We start from the raw sequence: 25219 nt of genomic DNA on the forward strand, positions 1-25219 counted from the left end.
CTATAGTATTTAAAGTAAAAGGTAAAGGTAAAGGTACTTTATTTGTCACATACACGTACATGTAGCGAAATTCATTCATTCATTTGTATTCCACTCATGCTTCTTTAAGACTGGGTGCCTATTTACACATCCAGCAAATACAGAGACTTCAAATCTGATAACCTCTGCTCAATTCAAACTTATAAAAAAAAACTTTTTTTATAACTGGCCAATCATTAGGCCCAACGTAACTCTAACCCTCAATTTTTCAGCCATGTTACTAATGGGCAACAAAGTGATATTGGGTTATTTTACTCATCTAAACTAATACAAAATGTGTCAAACTTGGTAAAATAGTGTGTCCATTCATGCTATATAATCATATGAAGGTTTATGAAACGTAATTCTAACATTATATGTCTATCTGCATGGCATTTTTTAACGTGTTAATTATGTGGCCACACCCCATCAGTGATGTCACAGAAGATGCCATGTCGTTGAAAACTAATTCACAAATATGATTTCCCTATAGGAAACACACACAGAGATACAAACACATACATACACACCCCCCCACACACATACACTAGAGAGAAATAAAGTGTATGAGAAATGTTTTGGACTTATCTTTCCAAGCTATGCTGTCCTCCCCCAGTGTGAAGGTCCTTTCTGCTCATTTCTTATGCAACCCTGTACCTCTAACACACACACACACACACACACACACACACACACACACACACACACACACACACACACACACACACACACACACACACACACACACACACACACACACACACACACACACACAAAATAAAAGTGCTTTGCTCGGTCTCTTGAGACTGCATATCCAGCAGCCACCTGTCAGCCCATATATAATGCAGTCTGCAGGGGGTGATGTGTGTGTCTTTGTGCATGTTTGTGTGTTGCAGGTGACCGAGCTCTTTTCTGTTTAGAAAATGCAAGGTGCTCATGTACTGTATTTGCAATGTGACTGGACTGTGTGAGGAGTTAAAATATATGTGCGGATTCCTCAAAGCCTAAAAAAAAAAAAAAAGGTTTTGACTCATCTTTGGATGATTCAGAATATTTTAAGTGTAAAGGGGTTCCTAGATGGTTTGACTATATGGTTATGCAAAGAATTAATTTTTAATGAGTGTGTACTCTGCAAGCTAAGGCCTTCACTTCTGCCTGTATGATGCTGCAATAAAACTCTCACCTGGAGACGGTCCTTCCAAGAAGGACGTCAGTTTTTTCAGTTCCCCGAAAACTACATACGTTTTTGCATTTGATATGGACAAACAATATATTGTGTTTTATTTGATGGACGTGTTGCTCATAGAAAGTAATATCAAGCCAACTTCCCCTCTAATGTGTAGGTATGGACCACACTGTTTTAAGGGCAGATGACAATACCCACATTTCTTGAAGAGATACGAAAGACCTCCATCATTTTGTCATCGGTGAGATCCAGAAAGTTCAAAGTACACTTGAAGATGAAAAGAAACTAATGATAGAAAGCAAAACAAAAAATCTCGAGTTACCTCAGAGCAAGGAGATTAGATTTGCCCACAAGTAATAACTGCATACGTGGAACTTCTAGTTAAATAGACAGTAATCCCCCTCATTTATTTCAAGATATTCCTTAATCTCTATGTGACAGTATGCAAAAAGTAATACCAAAATGTAATTGATACCTAAAATGAAAAAAAAAGTGTGCTATTCAATTGAATTTTTCATCATAATTTCAGCTGGGCAAAGTGATTATTCTTCTCCATTAGCCACTCATGTATCAGCCTACCAGAAAATGTATGTGGGTGTCCGTAAGTGTGCGTGTGTGCGTGTGTGTGCGTGTGTGTGTGTGTGTGTGTGTGTGTGTGTGTGTGTGTGTGTGTGTGTGTGTGTGAGTGCGCATAAAACTATAGCAACTTTAAGCTTTAATCAGACACTGTTTTATTTAGTAAGTGTCTTAGTAGTAGTACAATTGTATGCACAAGATGAGAATAGATCCTTCCTTGAATTCTGTGTAACTGGTTAAATGGTATTGGGTACGTTGGGATTTTAGAATCCCAATTTCAAAGCCATTTGCCACCTCGTTCACACCAGTTGGCATTTTTGGCTGAATTGTGTTGAGGGACGAATAATTAATGAAATAAAATAAAGAACTGTTATTCAATTTAAGCAAGGCATGAGTTGATAATAAGCACTGCCAGCATGAACTGCTGTATCTCTTTATGTTAAGGCAGACTCCACATAGACTTAGTACAGTAATTCAGTCTATCAAACTTGGACAATACAGTACAACAATGAGACATAATGGTCTGTACTTCAAAGCACATTACGCCATCAATATATACGCTCCTTGTAATTTGAACTACTGTTCATGACCCAGTCTCAAAGAAGCATGAGCGTAATATGAATATTATAGAGGAAAAGGAAGTGGAGGTGAAAAAAAGCTCTCAATTGATTGCCCTTCTTTTAAGTTCTAGTAACTACTGTCAGTGGAGCGTGTATATAAGTAAGTAAATGTAACTAATTATTAGAGAACGTTTAACTGTAGTGTATCCCAATCTAACCTGTTACTATTCAGTATCTCTAAATTAAAACATTTTCTTGTACAAAAGCATTCAAAATCTAGACATTTGTTCTTGAAAAACCCTGTAAGACACAACAGAGAAATGTGCTTATTGGCTTTCTTGCTGAGAAGATAGATACCACTCTATGTCTGTCCGCTAAATCTGAAACTAAGAAAAGGGGGGGGGGGGGTTAGCATAGCATAGCAGAAAAACATTTTTTTATTATTTGGACAGAATCAGGCTAGCTGTTTCCTCCTGCTTTCAGTCTTTATGCTAAACTAAGCTAACCATCTCCTGGCTGTAGTTTCCTATTTAAGTAATGTTGATGGTCTCATCTAACTCTCAGCAAGCAAGTACATTAAGATAACATAAAAAAAATGTCTCATTAAGTTTTAATCAATTCAATGTGATAACGGACATAGTGTTCTCATCTGATTAAAGCATCTTTCAAATGATTCTGTGAGGGGCCTTTATCACAGCTGTCATTGACTGATGGGCACTAGAGTTATACATCACTTATGGGGACAGAGCAATCTCAAGAATTCATCCAAAAACTACCAAAACCGACATCCTGTATAGCCACAGCATACCACTCTGCCTTTCAGGACATTACAGGGATAGAAGAGTGTAAATAAGTACGTACTTAGTTCCTAAACAAATCTGATTAGGAGTTTATAGACAGGATTCTATCGAGGGAATATTTATTCATAATTCAAATTGAAAGTCCAAAGAGAAAATGAAGCAAGATCAAATTAAAAATAGTATTATTTTAATTAAAAATAGCATTATTTTACTAGCCTCGTGAGACCGTCCTGATCTCGCGAGCACCAGTTTTCCACTCGCAGATCAGTCTGGCATCTTGAGGCAGAGAAAATTTGGAGCCGTTAGCCAAACGACCGGGCCAATTAGCGTTGGTTTTGAGGTGGGTTATGTGGTGATAGACAGATGGTTTATTCAGTCAGCTAACCAGTATTTTCAGACAGCGGTAGCCCTAATTCGGTTAGCCGCTCGCTAATGCTTTTTTTCTCTTGGATCCTTCTTTTGGAATATGGTCCGGGAACCTGAAATGGTGCCTTTTATTCCTAAATTCTCGTTACACAAACAAAGCTATGCTTTGCCTGCAGCAGCTATGCTTTGCCTGCAGCAGCAGGGGCGGGCTTGTGGTTGTATTTTCACACGCTTCGTGGATCTGATTGGTTGATTTGGCCCGTCTATCACCAACATAGGTGATAGACAGATGGTTCATCCAATCAGCTAACCAGTATTTCCGCGCCTTCCCAAAGGTTCTCCAACGGAAAGTTCCCAGATGGATATGCCGAGCAAATGCGAAGCAATCCATCTGGCAGAGTCAGGTTATTATTTTACTACACTACTAGGAAAAATCATGCCATAATTAAATGTGAAATGGAAAAGCTTAAATGGAAATACTTAAATTAAAATCTCAAATAGAAAAAAAAGAAATTATTTTATTTTAGCCTTTCCCCTTTATAATTTTCAATTTGACATTTTATCTTTTGAATTTTATGTTTTACATTTGACATTGACATTTTAAGATTCACCTTTTAGATTTCCATTTAACATTAAGCTTTTCATTTAGAAGTGACAGGTGTCAATTTAAATGAGGAGGCGTGATTTCAGTGCCGTTCTTTGTTCTTTTCTCAAAGAAAAACTTAACTCCAAGTCTTCCCGAAGACCGCTGTTCCCAGCAGCAGCAGCCATAAGCCCGCCCACCGACTCTATACACAATGTGATTGGCCTCATCACATTTTGGTTTTTCCAGCTCGCAAGCCAACGGAGAGTGCCTAGACCCCCCTGGCTGCAAATTAAACCCGCTAGGGTGCGTCTAGATTTCTAGGCTAGGCCAATTGCACATTTTCTCCAATAGGATTGCTTGCTTACCGGCGGCCAGTAATACTCACAGCAGCCGCTGTCAGCTGGAAGTGGTTTCAGACCCTCCCACCAGCCGTTGGGCCACGCCTCCTCATTTAAATTGACACCTGTCACTTCTAAATGAAAAGCTTAATGTTAAATCAAAATTTAAAAGGTGAATCTTAAAATGTCAAATGTAAAACAGAAAATTCAAAAGATAAAATATCAAATTGAAAATTATAAAGGGGAAAGTCTAAAATAAATAATTTCTTTTTTTCTATTTAAGATTTTAATCTAAGTATTTCCATTTAAGCTTTTACATTTCACATTTACTTATGGCATGATTTTTCCTAGTAGCATAGTAAAATAATAATATTTTTAATTAAAATAATAATATTTTTAATTAAAATAATAATATTTTTAATTAAAATAATACTATTTTTAATTTGATCTTGCTTCATTTTCTCTTTGGACTTTCAATTTGAATTATGAATAAATATTCCCTCCATAGAATTCAGCCTCAGTCTACAAGAAACTGAGCTCTTTGGGCTCAGACTGTTTGCAAAAAAAAAAATGAAAACATGTTGCACATGTTATTATTTGGTTTGTATTGTTTCTTGCAATCATACTTATCAAGCTCTTGATTGAGACAAATATATATCTGCAAAAAAGGGTTAGGGGGTTAAAAAAAAAATTGCTTTCATGTGTGTATATTTCATAACAATTCTTGAGAAAAAAGAGCAAAGGACACGGAATAGCAGTCGGGTAGCCGTGTGAGATGAAAGCGAAACAAGAGACAAAGAGATGAAAAGAGATGCATAGATGTGGTCAAGAGGAGAGAGACAGAAGGAAAGAAAATGAATGTCTAGCCTAAGGAGTGGGGGGAGTCTGGGCCATTACATCACTGCTGCAGTGGCTGACAACATGAACATTACTAACACACACTCTCTCTCTCTCTCTCTACATGTACAGTCTACAGTAACTGCCATCGGATAACATATGGTTATGACTGTCTCACTCTCTTTTGCCTTTTTATTAGGACTATTACTCAAATATACAACTACATTTAACATTCAAACTGCAGAAAGGATAGAAGTCACATGAAACCTAAAGAGGACCTCTTAGACAAAGAAATGTAGAAACACTGAAATATTATTCTGATGTTACAAATTACATAAAAGAATGTTTAGTCACTAAACCTACAAGACATGATCCAAGTCCTCATAGCAATATTGAAAGAATGCTATAGGAGGTTGGAAATAATAAATGAAGTGAACTAGCTCATGATTTGTGTTTATTTTTTAATAATTCAAAACTTGTTGATAGCAGTTCTGTTCCCTCACACTGCTTAGATTTTTAATGTGGTCCTGTTGAATAATATAACATCACCTGACACTTTTATGACACAAAGAAATATAATAATCATTAACAATTTTCTTATTTAAGCTGTTATTTTGTATGCACACAGAAATAGATTTGGTTTAATACAACATTCAAAAACAAGGTGAAGGTTTCTTAGTTCTGAAATGCTGGGAGAAGTGTTTCTCCAAAGATTTATGTCCAGGACCTAAGACAAATATAATTTGTTGGAGGCTGATGTTTCGCATATAGTAAATAGCGATGTTTGTGTGTGTGGTAGATCCTTGATATTCATAGAAAGTACTTTATAGTGTATGAAATATACAAATGATATATATCCTCCTTATTTGCAGTGGCTTGTAATTTGTAATGGATCGAATAGCTGACATAGGAATTGGAGAAATGGCTACGATGTAGCTGGGTCAGGACCGCCTGCCTTTCTGGTTCAGCCAGCAGTGTGATGGAGGGGTGAGGCGGAAAGGAGGAAAGAGAGGCTAAGAGAACAGGAGAAGGTCAAACAGACCTGCTGGGTAATGCCACTAACATTTTCCCTCATGAAGACAGCAGGGGAGAGAGAGACGGAGGGACGGCTTACATGTTTTAACATCAGATATTTTCATTGTGTTGGAATGTACACATTGTTGTTGAAACCTGACAAACAGCACCCTGCTGTGTGTGTGTGTGTGTGTGTGTGTGTGTGTGTGTGTGTGTGTGTGTGTGTGTGTGTGTGTGTGTGTGTGTAAAAGGGAGAGCAAGAGCAAAAGTGTTGGTGGGGGTGTAAAAAAGTATACAAAGGAGCTGAATGATCAATATCTAGAGTTATGAATATTTGAGAGACAGTCGTATGAAAAACTGCCAGTGAATACTGTCAGCTGTAGTCAGTTAGGACCATCTAAAAAGTAAATTAAATATAAGGAAAGCCTCATCGACATGCTGTCAGTGATGAGGAAACTGCTTAGAGCATGGATTTGAACACTTCTTGCACAGAGGACTGCTTTTATATTGACAATGTTGTTGTGCAGTGGCCAACGCTTTTGGATAGGGGTGGGTAGGGGAAAATAATTTAAGTCGTGTGTATTATAAATCACTTGTTAGGCCTTTTATCTCCCCTACGACCCCCAAAAGAACTCTCAAGCATCAACCTTTTTATTATTTACCAATGCTAGCTAATTGCAACAGCATATGCATGACAGGGAGTGATGAGAAAAAAAGGTAGTTACCGCACAAATTGCGTATTAAGTTATTATCAATCTGCTTTCTTCTGCTGAATCATATTACCAAAACTATTGGCTCAAAACACCACCACAATAGCAGCAACTAGGGGAAATTTAAGTACCGTATTGGTCCGAATATAAGACGTTTTTTTTTCCTTTCTCAAAATACGTACAAAACTTGCATAATCCATTTTATTTTAACGTTACAAACAGCTGGTCGAAATGGCAGAATTTTAGACAGAGCCCCCACAACCGCCTGAAAGCATGGTAACATCATATGGTCGTCTTATATTCGGACCAATACGGTATTTACAAATCAGTTATTATATATTCTATATTCTGTTTATTTAAAACAACTGCAGCCAAATGCATTTAAAATCTAGCGGCCCTAACCAGAACATACCAGTAATTCCAATTTCAGGAAATACAGCACCAGAACACAACACAAGCCAACATCACTTTTTTTTTACTTTTAGCATCTGTAACCCTATAAGTGAGTCATTTGATACAATGCTAATATAAAAAAAATAGTGCTAATAGAAATTTTAATAAAAAAAAAGAAATAACTAGGGATGCTAATTCAGTTTTTGTTCTTCTAAACGACTGCCGAACCTCGTTAACCGATTATTTACTCCTAACCGGAAAGCAGGCAACTGAGACCCAGTTCACCCGTCCGGGAGGCTCGGACATATTCTCCGTGTTCAGTTTAGCCGGACAGCTGCAGACTTGTACCGGTGGCGCAGCTACGATGTCACGTGCGTTGTCGTGGACACATGCAGCTAGTTTCCGAAGAGTGGAACCTCAAGTCCACAGCGGAACGTTTGTCTGAGCCTGCTTAGCTGCAAGGTTGTCAGCTGTGTGTCTGCATGGCATACTCTGTATGTAGGATAATCGATTTAACCGGCCAGTCCTCATCCATATAGTGGCATGTATCACGTAGCTCTCCGCTGTGAGCGACAGCCCAGCAGTTGGTTATGAGAGTCACGAACTTAACAGGAAAAAAAAAGCTTAATAAGCAACTTTAACTATTAGTCAAGAAATATATTGTATGGGCTATTTTTTTTTATACCATGCAACAAACTTTTTTTATTGTTTATATTGTATTTCTTATTTTAAAAATAATATTGTTTTTAACTGTTAACAAACCCAAAACTAACTTAAACAGCAATAAGCACTGATATATTATACAGTTTTAATTTCATACTAAATCAACTTTCAAAATAAATCAAGTGCGAACGCATCAGCAAAAACTAGCATAACCTCACCTACACAGCAGGCCAACAACTCCTAAGATTTTTTTTTCTTTTTCTAAATGTCATTTGGCTCGCATCCATTGATTTGCATTTGCCTCCCCACCATTTCATGTTGCATGTAGTTTTACATGGGGGCAGCTGATGACAGCCATAGACGCTCAACCAGCAAACCAAAACAATGGTCTGCAGAGAGCTGTGGAGTTAGATCTTAATTCTCTGCAGTATAAGCACCCCTTTCACATTACAGGGCTAGGGTAATCTAAAAATTAATATGGTTAATTACATTTTAGTCCAAAGAAGATAACCTGCTTGTTTTGTGAAATCACAGGGACAACATATCAAAAGGCAAAAGATCTAAGGTTGGTAGTCTTTCTCTGGATGGTCTGCTGGACAATTTGTACTTGACCGTTTTGTCACTTCCAATTGGCAGAGAGGTGACCAGACTGGACACCAGAAATACATTTTGGACAAAAGTGAATCTACAGTGTCTCAATAGTCAGGCTACGGTCGCTTTCCACTCTGCACTTGAACCATGAGAAAATGAAACTGCTCAACAGAATAACAGTCTGGAGTGTCTAGACATGTCCACACAAACACAAACACAAACACACACGCACACTAATAAAGCCTGATGTTTTCACACATTCATGGACACTCGACAAAAATGAGTATACCAATGTAAAATAGAAATGCATATGCTTGGGGTTTTGGATTATTAATTAAAAAAAAACATAAAAAAAAACAACTCAGTTACACACACACACACACACACACACACACACACACACACACACACACCAGCATGACAAGGTGACAGAGATAGACAGAAAAGCAGACGGGACAAAAGAGAGATGCATCTGTTTTTTATCTCCTACAGTAAAATTACAATTGCGTCTATATGAAACCGGCACGGTGACGCAGCATCTTTGCAGTAGTACCCAAAGGCATATGGAAGAAAGAGAGAGAGAGGGACAGAGGGTGAAATGCCAAAACAAAGAGAGAGGGGGAGATATTGAGAGACTCACCTGGCTAGATGGGATGTTGTCCACGGCTCAGAATAAAAGCTAACATCCAAGACCTAAGAGGGTGAGAGGATAAGAGAGGGTGAGAGGATAAGGGGAAAGAACAGTAGTGAGGGGGATGGAGAGAGAGAGAGAGAGAGAGAGAGAGAGAGAGAGAGAGAGAGAGAGAGAGAGAGAGAGAGAGATTAGATTTGGCTGCCAGTACTTTGGGAGTGCAGTGGCAGGTGGCACCTTGGTTAACACACACACAAATACACACAAACACACACTGTCCGTATATCTTCGAGACAGATGGAAGTAAGGGGTAGAGGGAGGGAGACGTGAGAAAGTAGCTAGAAGTGGAGCTGAGGTGAGAGAGTAAGACTGAGAGTAGTCTCCAATCAGTTGTGGATCTAACGGAAGCCCTGTGCTATCGCCCAGCTGGGCATAGCAGAGTACACATGAGAGACAGAGGAAGAGATAAAGTGACAGCAAGAAAGGGAACGCTTACCAGTGTATGTATGTATATGTGTGTGTGTGTGTGTGTGTGTGTGTGTGTGTGTGTGTGTGTGTGTGTGTGTGTGTGTGTGTGTGTGTGTGTGTGTGTGTGTGCTCGTTGATGCCACATGTGCAGCGTCTATTCGACAGCATCCACAACAACTAAGATGCTTCTCTTCGCCTCAAACTCACACAGTTGAAAGTTGCATGAAAGGGTAGACAAAACCATGCAGCTCCATTTAACAGATACACACGAGCAGAGACACACTAGTTGGCTTTAGTCCAACAGCAACACAGTCTGAACATACTAATACTTGTAGACACTGCAGGCCACTGTGGGTATTTCAGCAAGAGTGCAATGAGTTCATGTAAATTTAAATGGCACTGAACGAGTAACAGACTACACAAATCATGCATGTCAAAAATAATGAGCAAACATTTCCAATACTCAGTCCTTTCCCATTATCAATTTGGACAGCAAAGTGATTTTTTTTTTCTCTTACTTAATGCTGAGGGTTAGGGTAAGATAGTAGCACTACAGGGAAAGCTGAGACTCTATCGCTCTATCATATCCTGAATTAACCCTTACACCTTGGGGGTATTGTTGCCAGGCGCCAAAAACACCCAAACTGACAAACAAATGGCTAAACTCACTGTCTTTGTGTCCAACATGGCATCATGACTTTACACGGCGCTTACCTAAAGCCAAATGGCGTGTTGTACGCATTTTGAGCGATCCACGTGTATGTCAGCGGATGTAAACATACACACCACGTGGCGTCGCTATCGCAAGAACGTCACGTGTGTAAAAAAAAAAAAAAAAAAAAAAAAAAAGATTGGGTTTAGGAAAAGAACATTGGGAAAGGCTTTAGTAACACAAAAAACGCCCCGACAAAAACACGACGGTGACCAACGTCACACGCTTAGGAAAACAAACGGTTGGGTTTAGAAAAGAACACCACACGCGGGACACGATCCCAGCTCTCCTGGGTGAAAGTCCTGTGTTTTAACCATCCACCACCCCAAGCAACCTCCTTTCATACTACTCCCTACACTAAAAATTCACATGTAATGTAGATAAAAAGCGATTATGCATCTTGATAACGCGCCAAAATGGCAAACGAATTGGCGTATCATACATACGCCACTTTATGAGATCAGTCTGTTCTGTCGGAAATGTCTTGAAACTGGACTCCCTGCTCTGTCTTCTCAGTGGTTCCTGGTATCCACATTCCCACACAAACACAGCCCCTTGTTTTTAGTTTATTTTTTAACATAGAGCTATTTTCAGTCTAAGCACATGTTGTCTACTTTCCCAATCTTGTACCCCTGAAGAGAAAGGACAATAGGTTTAGATGAAATGCCACATAGGACCAGCAGGGGGAGCACATACAAACAGCCAAGACGACACTGTGGGTCTCAGGTATATAAAGCATTAATTATGTCCAGCCTTTACACTGCTGGTGTAAACAGCTGTAACACTAAAAATAGAAACATATCTGTTCTGTCAGAAGGCACAACTCAAACATACAGAGAATGATGCAGGGAAGAGAGGTGAAGAAAAGATTGAAGAATGCAGGTTTTCTCCTTCATCCGAGCACGCTATATTGGTTGTCCCCATGAAGATATTTTTTTAAATGTTGTTTTACTTTCATCAGCCTTATCAATTTGTTCTAGAGCTCAAATTGTTAGTTGATTACTCATTAAGTCGATCAACAGAAAAATGATCAGTTGTTGCAGTTTTAGTTATTACTTGCCTTTGTAACGCGTCTTAACGCCCAGTCAACCAGTAAGTAAGTAAGCTTGTCTGTGCTTGTTTCACAGCTTCATCAGACTAATGCCACTCTGTATCTGATCAAAATGAAGACAGCTTTTCAGGAACACAACAGTTCCTAGGGCTTTGCACCATTATCGCACAGTGTCTGTCTGAATTTCCATCATCATTTAAAATGTCTTGAAATTAGTAACCTTTTACCCTTAAAGTGAAGTGGTTCCAACAAGCAAATTCTCTCAAGAGTGGGATTTCATGCTGGGCATTTTCTTGTTTCCAAAGGCTAAAGTTTGAAAAAAAGAACAAAGCATTAGTAAAAGCTTGTCAATTTAATTGAATGCCTTGCTGTTGTAAGACCACACTATTGATATATGAACCCGTCCAACACAACATGCTCTTCGTGAGACAGAACAGCTTATAGCAAACATCCATACAAATAACAGTGCATGTGTATATTCTAACTTGATTGCCCTTTGCATTTTACTCCTGACGGATGGGAACTAACAAGTCATCAGAGACCTCAGCGGGCTGTCCTGCTTAGCTTCCTGTCTGCCCTGCTGTTATACACACAAACTATTATTAATCTGATCAAATGGTGTTTGACAAAGTCGTTGGATTCCACACATGACACAGCTGATGATTAACCCCTGAACCTGCTCAATGTGTCAGAGAAATTACATCGGGTGTATAAAAAGTGTAATTTGTTTCAGCAGGTATTGCCGAATAGGTGAATAGATACAACCAGATGACATTGGATCTACAGTCATGCTGTGATGACACAAGTGGTAATTAGCAGTATTCTGGTGACATGAATACACCTAGAAGTACATTTGAAAGTATAAGTATGCAACATCTTTATGGGGCTTTCTTTTTTTAACCACATATATACAGTAATTTTCCAATAGAGGGAAGCAATGGCGGTAACATTACACCATGTGTACACATTGCTCCACTATTTTGGGAGACTGTTTTTGTTGCCCCAACAGCGCCCCGGAAGAGCTCAGTGGAGCTCTTTGCTTGACGGGATTAGACCGAACAGCCAAAACAACATGGAGGAAAGTCTAATCCTTGCTCTATCTGGCCATTGCTGCCTTTATGACCTAATAGCAGACAGTTATCACAACCAAAACTAAAGTGTTTGTTAAAAAAAAAAAATCTGAAAAAAGTTAAATAGTTGTATTTATAAAAAAAAAAAAAAGGAATACATATTTTCTGACGGTGCTCCAGTTATCTCCTTGCAGTTGTACTGATAGTCTGGTGTTTTGAAAAATCAAACAGAATCTGATGAGTGAAGTTGCAAATGCAGCGTAACACATTTGTTTATCAGCATTTTTATTTTTCTGTACATGATTTTCCTATTATACAGATTCTGCCCTTGTAGGGACCTCCTAGCTATGACATTATTGTAATTCAGCATCAAGCCAAAGCCCAGAGAGTCAAACACGAGTTATGACAAAGGAAATCAGAAGTTGTCTTTGAGACTAAAATAAGCTGGTGAGACACTAAATGCCAAACGACAGGTTTGTAATTGTGGCGTTGAGTTGATGACGGTGAGGTATTTTTCAACCTGGAAGAAAATAAAATGATCTTCTACTTGGGACAGGTTTATTCATCGAAAGGAAACTCATGGAATTAAACTGTGATATGATGAGATTAGATTTAAGCAATTAAAAAAGAAAGAAAGAAAAGAAGAAAAAAGAAAGAAAGAAAAGAAGAAAAAAGAAAGAACGAAAGAAAGAAAAAAGACTGACGTGAAAACTTGATCCAGTTTATGTTTGCGTCTGCAAAATCCCTGAAATGAGATTCGGAAATCAAATTATCCGCTATCGCCAGGGGACATCAACATTCAGAGGAAACTCCTCAAACTGTTGGGTCTTCTGGAGGTGTCATTGGCACTTAAAAGGAGGAGTTCATTTATTATGCAACATTTTAGCCCCCTTTTTTTCTAAATTGTCGTAGATAGGTTTCCACGAAGTATAGTTTTGTCTCTACCTGTGCTTTGGTGAAACAGAAACAGACTCTGCCCTCGTAGAAAAGCAGCTAAAGCTCATTATGCCAAGAGGATATACACTCCAGGAGGCAGCAGGACAAGACAAGCACGCAGTACTTAGGGTGGGGGATGATTCTGGAAGAAATTATTTAAATTTATTAATCTTAAATTTAATAGTCTAATAATCTCTGTTTTTCTCTCTGAAGTAACCTAAACTCTAACTTTCCTTTCTCTCGCTGAGCAATACACATGAGACAAATCCCATTTGGTTGTCATGATGGGGAGGGTGATATCAACCGTTTGTTTTTTTAAATTTAATTTAATTTATTTTTTAAGCCTTCCCCAATGTTTCTTTCCTAAACCCAACCATTTATTGTTTTCCTAAGCATGTGACATTGGTCACCGTCATGTTTTTGTCTTTTTTTTTGTCGTTTATTTGTGTTACTAAAGCCTCCCAATGTTCTATTTGTTTTACACGCGTGTGACCTTCTCACGATAGCACGGCACGTGGTGTGTATGTTTACATCTGCTGTACTGTATACAGCGTAGACCTACACGTGGATAGCTCAAAATGCATACAGATAACACGCCACTTGGCTTTAGGAAAGTGGCATATATGTTTACGCAAAGTCATGATGCCATGTTGTAGTATTAACCTTTATCATGTGATGGGTCTTCCTTCTTTCATTTTGCGCCGGATTTCTCCTTTAATTTGTTTGGGGATCTGAGTATCATAAGAACCAAAGCAAGGCAGAAGCATAAAGATGAGTCAGATGTTGGTATTGTAATCACACCAAACTGGTCTGCAACTATTTTGATAATTGATTCATTGTTTGAGTCATTTTTCAAGCAAACATGCCAAATTGCTGCTTTTGTCTGTTCCGTCCTTTGAATATCTTATCCTTTGAAGACATTTCAAGACCTCACCTTTGACCACTGTTTCAGGCTTTTTTCAGATATTTCATTGGCAAAGCAATTCATCGGTTAGCCTAATCGAATAAAGAATTGTGAGATTAATTGACTGTACCTTCTGTTCAACAATATGTGCCTTCAAAAAATCCATACTAACTCTGATGAAGTATATATAGTAATATTCCTCAGGTTGTTTATTTAGGCTGGCTGCCAGTGTAATTCGCACCCATGAAACAAACACACATACCTGTACTGTGCTAAGTGATGTAAAGGAGGTGTCAAGGCAAGCTCTCATGTTTTTACACAAGTGTGAAATATGTTTTCTCAGCACCAATTTTAGATCAGGTCATAAATAAAGGGAGAGAATGTACTGAACACCGAACTGAACTGAACACCACAGGATGCCGCTAACACACAAGCTGCAAGAAGTAAGTTACACTGCCCCTCTGAACGTACTTTCACAGCGATCATATCTCATTCCGTTCGCTGTTCAACTCTCTACTTCAGGCTTCGGCCGACAGTACACATGGCGGATCATTTGTTCGTGACAGTCTTTAAGCTGATTTGGGGACAATGACATAGCTGGATAGCTAGCTGGATGGACTAAAAATATCTCCCGTTGCCAAGCGTGGCAAGTTGTAGCCAAGGTCTGTCCTATTTACTGGAGCAGTGAACAACGTTTGTATTTCATAAGTACCTTACGGGATGGGAATGTTTGTTCCAGGTTTTAGTCAAACCTTCAGGTGTTACCAGGGAAACAGTTAAGCTGTTTATGGTTGCCATTGTATTCTCCACTTTTCTTTTTTTTTAGCTTTGTATAATGGAAAGTAGCTTTTAGCGCGCACGCTATCTACAGAGGCCCGCGCCACTGTGCCACGTGCCATTATAACTGAAGCTTTATCATTTGAAATAAATAAATCAATCCTGATAATGGACACCTCGTCGGGCATTACATAATTTTCAATAAAGACCCATATATTAATTATTTTAGTAAATTTTTGTCTACAACTTTTTCTTTTACTGGGGTATCTGTCTCCATGCTGGTGTTATAGGGAGCAACACTGTAATGGTTAAACAAACTCAAGTCCAAACTGATTGAATCCTGAGTGTTTTCATGCATGAATTCTCCGAATCACAGCCACATACAGTATATGCCTCTTGGTCTGTACGGTTGCCTCTGTTCTACAGTTTGTGTGCATGTGTGTTTCCATTTGACAAGAAGCCAGCTAGTTGGCTGCTCCCAGGCCTCTGGGGTTGGTTCTGAACCCACATCAGTTGCTCTTCGGCTGGGTGGGGTTTGAGAGATGCTGCCTTGAACTGTTCAGCTGGAGCACACGCACGGTCCACATTGAAAATAACTGCTATCACTGTGATGATGTTGTTTTAAACAAGAGCGTTTGTTAATTAGTTTCAATTAGATGGTGTCTTAATTAGTGTGTGGATGTTAATTCCAATGTGATAGCTTGGAAAATACAGCTATATCTGGAACCGTCAGAGAGGTCTATCTCTGACACAATGGACATGATACAGTTTGAGTTATTGTGGCGCCAATTACTATAGGCAATAACTTTCATCCTTTTTTCTTGTAACGTCAGTTAAAGGGTAGAGTATAGTGGGTATAGAGAGAGAGAGAGAGAGAGAGAGAGAGAGAGAGAGAGAGAGAGAGAGAGAGAGAGAGAGAGAGAGAGAAAGAAAGAAAGAAAGAAAGAAAGAAAGAAAGAAAGAAAGAAAGAAAGAAAGAAAGAAAGAGAGAGAGAGAGAGAGAGAGCCCGGGTCATGAGCCCCCTCTATTGGCTGAAGTGTTAAAAAGCCTGATGGCTGTGGGGAAAAAGCCGTTGCTCATATTGTTGCTAAGAAGGTACTTGTCTGTAATGCCTAACAAGTAAAAAACAGGTTCAATTATCTCAACACTTATCCAAAACAACACACACAACAAATAAGAGTTCATTAAAGTCTACAAAGTGAAACCATTGGTTTGTACAGTCTTTCATTTTTACTAAATTAGATTTTTGCAATGCAATAAACATTTTAAATGTTCTCACATCTGGGTCTCATCATCCAGCCAGTTAGTATTTATATCAAACCCCAATGAGACAGTATTGTTTCTATTTAGCATACAACCCTTAATTTAGCATCCACTGCCCTAGTTCAACATTTTGTCCTCTATTCCTATTTGACTGTAATTTTTTAACGTTTTTGTTACAAGGACTACTGTAGCTTTTTTTATCAAACCACAACCCTGGAATCCAATACCCAACATTTGTCCAAAGGTAAAAAAAAAAAACATTAATAATTATGTAAATAATGGTGTGAAAAGAAATACAGTCAGAGTGCCAATGGCAGTTTAAAGCAGCTATATGAAAGGAAAATACACACCACCATTCAAAAGAACACTAGTCTTCCTCCTTTTGTTGCCGCAATGTAGTGAAACACTATATGGATCATGTTATCGAAGTAAAAACTGTATCCACAATGCATATTGTGTGAATGTGCATGTTTTAGAAGGATAAAACATCCTACTGAAGCACTGTGGCTCTTTCAGAGAAGTGTTTCCTCCACAGTCGACCAAAATAACCCCTAATTTCCATTCCTAAATGAAAACAGAGAAAAAGAAATCAACTGGGGGATTAGAAAGGAGAGAAAGAGAGCAATACTCTGAACACAACCTTTTTTACTCCAAATTATGGAAGTGAATTTCCTGTCCCTGCTCTTATCCTGTTCAAAGCATTTCATTTATTTGCCGTTTAAAAAAAAGAAAAGGAAGAGTAAAAGTAATAACGAAGGCTTCACACACATTAAAGAATAAATGACCCTACTTAAATTAGATTTTTCCTTCTCTCTCTTCTTTTTGCCTCTGTCACCACTGTTATCTCTCCCTTAAATTGTCCCTTTCTCTCTCTCTGTCTGTCTCAGCGGCATTTCTCAACAGCCACAGTGAAAAAGAATCCACCAGTATCGTCAAATAAAATGCTCGCCCTGTCGCTGTCAGACTTGTACAGCTTCAGATGGTGGTGCTCTTTACAACAGAGCAAGCGTTTTCACAGCTTCTTTATGAGGTAGCGTGGGCTGCAATATAAACAGCACCACTCAATTATACTACCAGCAAGCTAATGAACACTCCCTAGTCTGTAATCTCGCACAAACACACCAGCGCACTTACCTATAGTACGGTCCAAGCACACACACATGTACAAGCACTCACTAGCAGACTCATATGGACAGCTTATGCTTGGTGTTGTTCGAGTGTAGGTGGTTACAGCTGTCACTGCCACAGTAAAATTGGTGGCAAGAACAATCTTCAGATCAGTGTTCTAATTTTGTTTGTTTTAAAGAGCACTAATGCTTATAGTGTGTCCCTTACTGAGAGATTGGACAGTTTATTCTGGATAATAAATTCCATTTTGCTGTGCATTGATATATCAAATGCATAAGCACCTCAAGTCCATGACTGTGCAGTTTACCAAATGTAGCCTACTGTACTGTATATGTAATATTGCTTTCTTAAAGGAAAACGTTAGCCCAACAATGATTCAGAAAATGTCTGAATACATTTATATAGAGCCTTACCGATCTTTTTTAGGAATCAATGGAAAATGCGATGAGAGCATAAAAGCAGAGTCTGCTTTGATAGATTTTTTTTGTAATCTTTTTGCAAAAAGCATACCATCCAAATATGAAGCAATAAGAAACAGGGTGAAAGGAATACCTTATCAGGTGCTCTGGTAGGGCCTGGCATTGCAAATTGTAGCATGTCAATATGCAAATTTTAGCAAGTTATCATAGTTACAATTAATATGTAAACATGTATGTCAATATAGTGTTATTTACATACATGTTATACGTTAATATAGATCTAATGCTAGGCAAATAAAAAGCAAACAGAGAGTGAGGCATGCATAAGGTCCATGCAAAACACTAAAATGTGCTTCCTACAACTAAAACATGCCCTGTGTGATCACAGCCTTAATATCACTTCTGTCCTATAGGCTTTATATTACAGCAAAGATCATTTTAGCAGTAAGACATTATTGAGAAAACTGTGCTGACACTTTTGAATGTAGTCCAACATTGTGGTTAGTGTATCCTACGATAAATACCATATGGGACTCACTGCAAAGCCAGTAATATGGGCCTCTTGGGCAGTGTGTGTGTGTGTGTGTGTGTGTGTGTGTACAGTATCACCATCACAGAGACAACTATCAGGGGAGCAGTGAAACAGTGAGCCACAGCAGCGAGCAACACAACCACTGTTGAATGAATAAACAACCCCAGGCAGGAAGTCCTGCTCAAGTGTGTGGGTCAGGTTGTTTTTTTTGTTAACATCTCAATGTTAACCTCAGGGCGACAGCACACATTTACTGATATCAACATTTTGTTTTTTTATATTATTTTCAAAATCTATGACAATGTAGCAATTAAAATGAATTAATGTCATAATTTGTAGTATATGTATTAATGCATTTAAAGTATTACATTACTTTTAGGCTTTCATAATGTAATTTCAATTAGGAATAACTAGTTTCTGGATATGAAGAACTGATTAAAAAAAGGTTAGGCTAGACTCCATCTGAGGTGAAAAATGGTAGAATAACCGGATGAGCCAGGTCATTGGTTTGTAGCATAACCCGTATGACAAAATGTACTAGTATGGTGAAGCAAAAAGCAGGCAGGACAGAAAGTAGTGCAGGTAGGTTTGTAAGAATAAACTGCTCAACGCTGGAAACTGGGAACTAGCATGGCTAGCAGGCTCGCCGCAGCATTTCACAACTTATATTCTATTACACAACACGTCATTGTTATTAACCTCTATCATTGGCCATGCACTCACTGAGCAGGAACCCTTCTTCTCAGCTGCTGTATTTGCATTATTTTGCCATGCAGTTAAAGTATATAAACAATCAATATTTCCTGAATAATAGGTCAATCCCATTAATTCACTTAAATTTGAATTGATGAACTCAGATTGCAAAAGGTGAATGAGGCAGGAACAAAAATACATAACTTGTCCCCTTCCTCATAGGCCATTTTTATGGCAGACATTTTGTCATGCCACAGTATGAATAGCATAAGTGTAAAAAATAAAATGAATGATGGCTGGATTTCATTTAGCTGCTTCGGTTGCAGAGTTGTACATGCTACCTCACTGTCACACTGTCATGACTCTCCATCTATATGTTCAGTATGTTGGAAACACTCGTAATGTGCTGCTGCCATTGTGCTTTGTGAAATTTGGGATGTAAGGAACAATACATCCAGATATGTTGACCAATAAATTATCCCCCCTGTCTCAATTCAATTTAGGCCTCACTGTTAACTGTGAACAATATTGCCAATGCAGCTTTTTGCACATTTGCACAGAAATATATCTATCTGTAAGGTTTCAATAAAAACAGACACAATATCTATTGTATTCACAGCTGATATATCATAGAAACATGCATTCTGGGGTTGGATGTGTGGCTATGTGTTCATAATTATGTGTTTTGCATTCAAATATGTGTTTGTGAGGTGCTGGTTGGCTCGAGGGAGTGGGGAGGGTTGCTGTGGGTGGTGATGAGCAGCTGCACAGTTTCCACAGCAACGCCCTAACTCAGTCAGTCTCCATGGCAACTGATAACAGCATTAGCTGATTCAGCCAAAGTAAAGGTTCTTACCACAGGGAAGAAAATGCACACATTTTTAAATGGCTGGTGGTGGTGTGGACTCCTCTAAAGCCACTGGACCAAATGTGTAAGGGACAAAGTGAAAAAATGACTTGACAAATGATAAAATATTTTGTTATTGTGGCGACCTGATTTTCAAAATGTAATCTTAAAGCACACAGTCAGTTTAATTTGCAGACAATGAACTCTGGTTCGAAACCATCTTAAGGTGTGTTCTGACTGAACCCACAGCAAAGTTTCATGTTGACTGTTCATTCACCACAAATAGCAAACGTACGGACTATACAGACATTAGCAAAAGCTAGCCAGCAACAAAAGCACAGTATGTTTGCGTGACTCTGACTGATCTCAGAATTGGCTGGAAATCCTAAGTGGAGCCTTCGACTGAGTGAAAATTCTTTTGCTGCCTCAGTTTTCGCCTCATTTGCAGGTTAATTCAAGTCCACTCACATCTTTGCATTAAAGTGAAATCACATTTAGTCATCCTTTTTGCAATCTAAAATGATATAATTGTGAAAAAAGGGGACAATATCAGAAGTGCTCCCTTTTGTCTCAGCCGACTGGAGGGGCGTGTTCAATGTCTTGTTTGATTGACAGCAATAGGGAACGAGGGACAAAGTAAACAAACCTGCGCTCTAGCTACAGTACAAGTCATGGGCAGACAGCGTGTTGTTAGCAGTGATTTTAAAGAGTAAGAACCACACCAGCATCTAACCGGACTGAAGTGACATTTGCAGTTGCATTGTTGTTGTTGTTAATGTGCTGCAGCTGAGCAGTTACTACAATAACATGGGAAGCATTTGGGGCCAAACACAGCCTACAACCCAACAAATTGTATAGAATTTCAAAGAATCAATAAGCAGTGATCAAAGACAATGAAGCATAACTTCAACAAAGGGTTGCAGAACCTTTACCCCTGCACCATGAAATATGACCCAATTAGCACAAACACAACCCACATCAGGTGAAAACAATAACTTGACCTTGGTTTTAATATTCCTTAATATTCCCTTGCGCCACATTTATCATCGCAAGAAAAACAAGGAGGAGGGACTGGGTGGGATGGGGGTGAGGTTAAAGGAGAAATGAGCAAACGAGGGGAACACAGGCAGTGTAGCATTGCTACTGTCAAAGACCAGTGACAATCAGGTAAATAAAAGCCGATTTTTTTTATGACACACTACTGCAGGTTTGAGGTTGACTATAGGTCAGTTTTATAAGGATTTCATAAAACAATTGATACTGATGACTCAGCTGATGACTTAGCTATGTTGCTCAGGCATCTGTCCCTCCGTTTGTCTCACAATTGTTAACCAATCAAATAAACAATCCACAACATTCAGTTATATTATCAAGTCATAATTTTTTTTATTCTAGCTGCTTGGACTTTGAAGGGATGGCCAGATGGTAGTAGTATACATAACAATGGCCCAAATAGCTACTGTATGCTCACCATTTCATGGTCGCCTTCCAAACCGTAGATAAGGTAGAACTAAAGTCTAACCGTCCCACCTCTACCCCATTAAAAGATAATTACTGCTGTACCAATTTGGCACCATGTTTACGCCTGTTTGTCCAGTAGAGCCATAGAAAACAACTTAACTTTGATTGTCTCTACTGTCAATAAAAATGACTAAATACATGCTGACTAGTATCAATCATGACTATTCAAAGTGTGATGGGGCTTAACAGAGTAAGTCTGACCTCATCAGACTGAAAGTAGACAGCTGGGGGTGTATCCTGGCTAGCTGGAGCAAGCAGAGATAAGTAGGGGCCAGAAGACTATGATCATGGCAAGTAAGGTCACATTTTTATTTGTTTAAGAATAACCTTTATTTATTTGCCAACACTTAATATATAGTATAGCAAATGGTGTAAATCAAATACACTTTTTGTCAAATTCAGCGAATATATAATCACAATCACCTAGCTCTCTATTTTCTGTGTGCTGAAAAAAAATCTGTTAATACACAGCCCTGGCGGGGGGGGGAGCCATGCTCATAGTTACAGTATTAGATTTGTGTGTGTGTGTGTGTGTGTGTGTGTGTGTGTGTGTGTGTGTGTGTGTGTGTGTGTGTGTGTGTGTGCACTGCATGCGTGTGTTCATGCATGCATGCGACCTGCCAGTAGAATAATCCCATCCTCTGTTCGGCTAGTGTAATCCTGTAATTTCCTCCAGTAGGGAGGTTCCCACTCACACTTAATCATATATAAACCAACCCTAATACTGGTAATCTAATAATCACTGTATTGGTTGTGCTGCTCTGTGTGCAGGTTCTTTTGTGTGCCTTACTTTTGGTAACCTTTATGGTTTTCATTGTGAGTTATTATGTTAAGACATGTGAAAGGTGAAGTCAGTAGAGGCAGATGGAGACAATGGATGACTGGGTTATTAATATATAATCTTAAAAAAATGTCATGATCAAGCATTTTTACTTTTTGTTGTTCAACTCTCCCTGAACCTGCCTTGTTTAACTGTAATCCAGTTCTTTATTTATGTATACACTCACCTAAAGGATTATTAGGAACACCTGTAAGATTTATCGTTAATGCAATTATCTAATCAACAAATCACATGGCAGCTGCTTCAGTGCATTTAAGGGTGTCGTCCAGATCTAGACAATCTCCTGAACTCCAAACTGAATGTCAGAATGGGAAAGAAAGGTGATCTATGCAACTTTGAGCGTGGCATGGTTGTTGGTGCCAGACAGACTGGTTTGAGTATTTCACAATATGCTCAGTTACTGGGATTTCCACGCACAACCATTTCTAGAGTTTACAAAGAATGGTCTGAAAAAGGAAAAACATTCAGTATGCGGCAGTCCTGGGGGGGCAAAAATGCCTTGTTTATGCTAGAGGTCAGAGGAGAATGGGCTGACTGATTCCAGCTGATAGAAGATCAACCTTGACTCAAATAACCACTCGTTACAACCAAGGTATGCAGTAAAGCATTTGTGAAGCCACAACACGAACAACCTTGAGGTGGATGGGCTACACCAGCAGAAGACCCCACCGGGTACCACTCATCTCCACTAAAAATAGGAAAATGAGGCTACAATTTGCACAAGCTCACCAAAATTGGACAGTTGAAAACTGTAAAAATGTTGCCTGGTCTGAAGAGTCTCGATTTCTGTTGAGACATTCAGATGGTAGAGTCAGAATTTGGCGTAAACAGAATGAGAACATGGATCCGTCATGCCTTGTTACCACTGTGCAGGCTGGGGGTGGTGGTAGTGTAATGGTGTGGGGAATGTTTTCTTGGCACACTTTAGGCCCCTTAGTACCAATTGGGCATTGTTTAAATGCCACAGCCTACCTGAGTATTGTTTCGGACCATGTCCATCCTTTTATGACCACCATGTACCCATCCTCTGATGACTACTTCCAGCAGGATAATGCACCATGTCACAAAGCTCGAATCATTTCAAATTGGTTTCTTGAACAGGACAATGAGTTTGCTGCACTAAAATGGCCCCCACAGTCACCAGATCTCAACCCAATAGAACATCTTTGGGATGTGGTGGAATGGGAGCTTCGTGCCCTGGATGTGCATCTCACAAATTTCAATGAACTACAAGATGCTATCCTATCAATATGGGCCAATATTTCTAAAGAATGCTTCCAGCACCTTGTTGAATCAATGCCATGAAGAATTAAGGCAGTTATGAAGGCGAAAGGGTGTCAAACACGGTATTAGTAGGATGTTCCTAATAATCCTTTAGGTGAGTGTATTTTGCCATACATATTTAGATTCTAGGCAGAGGGAGATAAAGTGATATCCAATTATTAGTATTAGTACTATTCCTTACTCCAAATGTGTGCAAAACAGTTTGGACAATATAAATATAAAAAGCGAACTGTGTGCAGCTGCGGGGATGGAGCTTCAGGGCATCACAGCTCTGTTAAGCATGTCTTCGCAGCGGGCTACTGGTGATTTTGACGCCTATTTGGAAATTAATACCTCCATATTTTTTTGTGTTTCTGACAGCTGGATATAGCCTACTAACCTTACAACTGAACTTTTCTCCATTTTCATCAACGAGCACGAATGGATCTCCTACAGGTCAGTAACATCGTCACTCTGCCAATTCCTATTGTAAGTTTGCCAACTTATTTCTAACAGTAATAATGTAAATCCTTGCTTTAACGTTACTTAATAAGATGCTGGGTCTATTGTTATTACAGTCTTTGGTTCCTGCAGAGAGGGTGAAACAGCATCAACACAGTGTGCAACTCCAGAGCTTCACAACAGACTACCCTTCATGCAAATTATGAAATTAATCGTACACAAACACATGGTAAATGAACGCCTATAGGCTCTGTGTCTCTCCAGCACGTTGTTTTGTTGCCGGACGTTGCACCCATTTCTTCGGCCGTACTGCGCGCTGTATATGAGCAGCTTTCCCAGCAGGCTGAGCCAGGCTACCTGCTTCCTGACCGGGCCACATCGTCTACTACTACCATAAAGTGTGACCGCTATGTGGAAAAAAAAAATCTCAGAATCTCCAGATGCGATGTTACCGGTTGTTTTTATTAAATTTATTAAATTATAAAAAACACAAATTTACATGGCCCTTTACCTATGCCGTATGGTAAAACCGCCTTTGACCGCACAGTATAAGTTCTGCATACAAATGTTTACTTAAAGTAAAAAGAGAGGCATTAACAGCAATTTAAATGAACGTAATGTCTGTTCAAGGTGGAGATTTCAACTCTAATAGAATGCTGAATAGCTTAATGAATAATAATAACGCATCATAATTTAGTTATGATACTTTGAGTTAAATTCTGAATCTGTAACGTAACCAGTATATCTCTGTCAGGTAAATGTAGTACAATGTTTTGTTCTGAAGTAGAAGTACAAAGTAAGTCAGTAGTATACAGTTGAGTTAGATATTTGCTCTGAGGGAAGTTATTTCGGAGTTGGCTATAGTGGAGCATGTGTGCACATGGTCCCTGATCTCCTTCCATAGGTCATCATTTCAGGACATAGAAGTGATGCCGCTTCTTGTAATAGTAGTTTCTCAAAAGCGGTTTATTTCCATTGGCATTTCTATTTCTGTGTCAATGAAAAAATAGCTTCTTTTTTTTTTCTTTTATTTATTGCCATTTTAGTCAAGACAATAATGTA

The 25219-nt window shown here is 38.9% G+C and overlaps 1 protein-coding gene across 1 annotated transcript in view; it reads right to left on the reverse strand.

The window, feature by feature from the left end:
* map2 (microtubule-associated protein 2) overlaps nt 1-25219 on the reverse strand; it is a 120435-nt gene that overhangs the window by 82138 nt on the left and 13078 nt on the right. Inside the window, exon 2 of the mRNA XM_028590463.1 lies at nt 9279-9331. The gene's annotated coding sequence lies outside the window, so the exon portion shown is untranslated. The remainder of the gene's footprint in view (nt 1-9278; nt 9332-25219) is intronic.

Source organism: Perca flavescens, chromosome 11 (genome assembly GCF_004354835.1).
Source record: "Perca flavescens isolate YP-PL-M2 chromosome 11, PFLA_1.0, whole genome shotgun sequence".
NCBI lineage: Eukaryota > Metazoa > Chordata > Actinopteri > Perciformes > Percidae > Perca > Perca flavescens.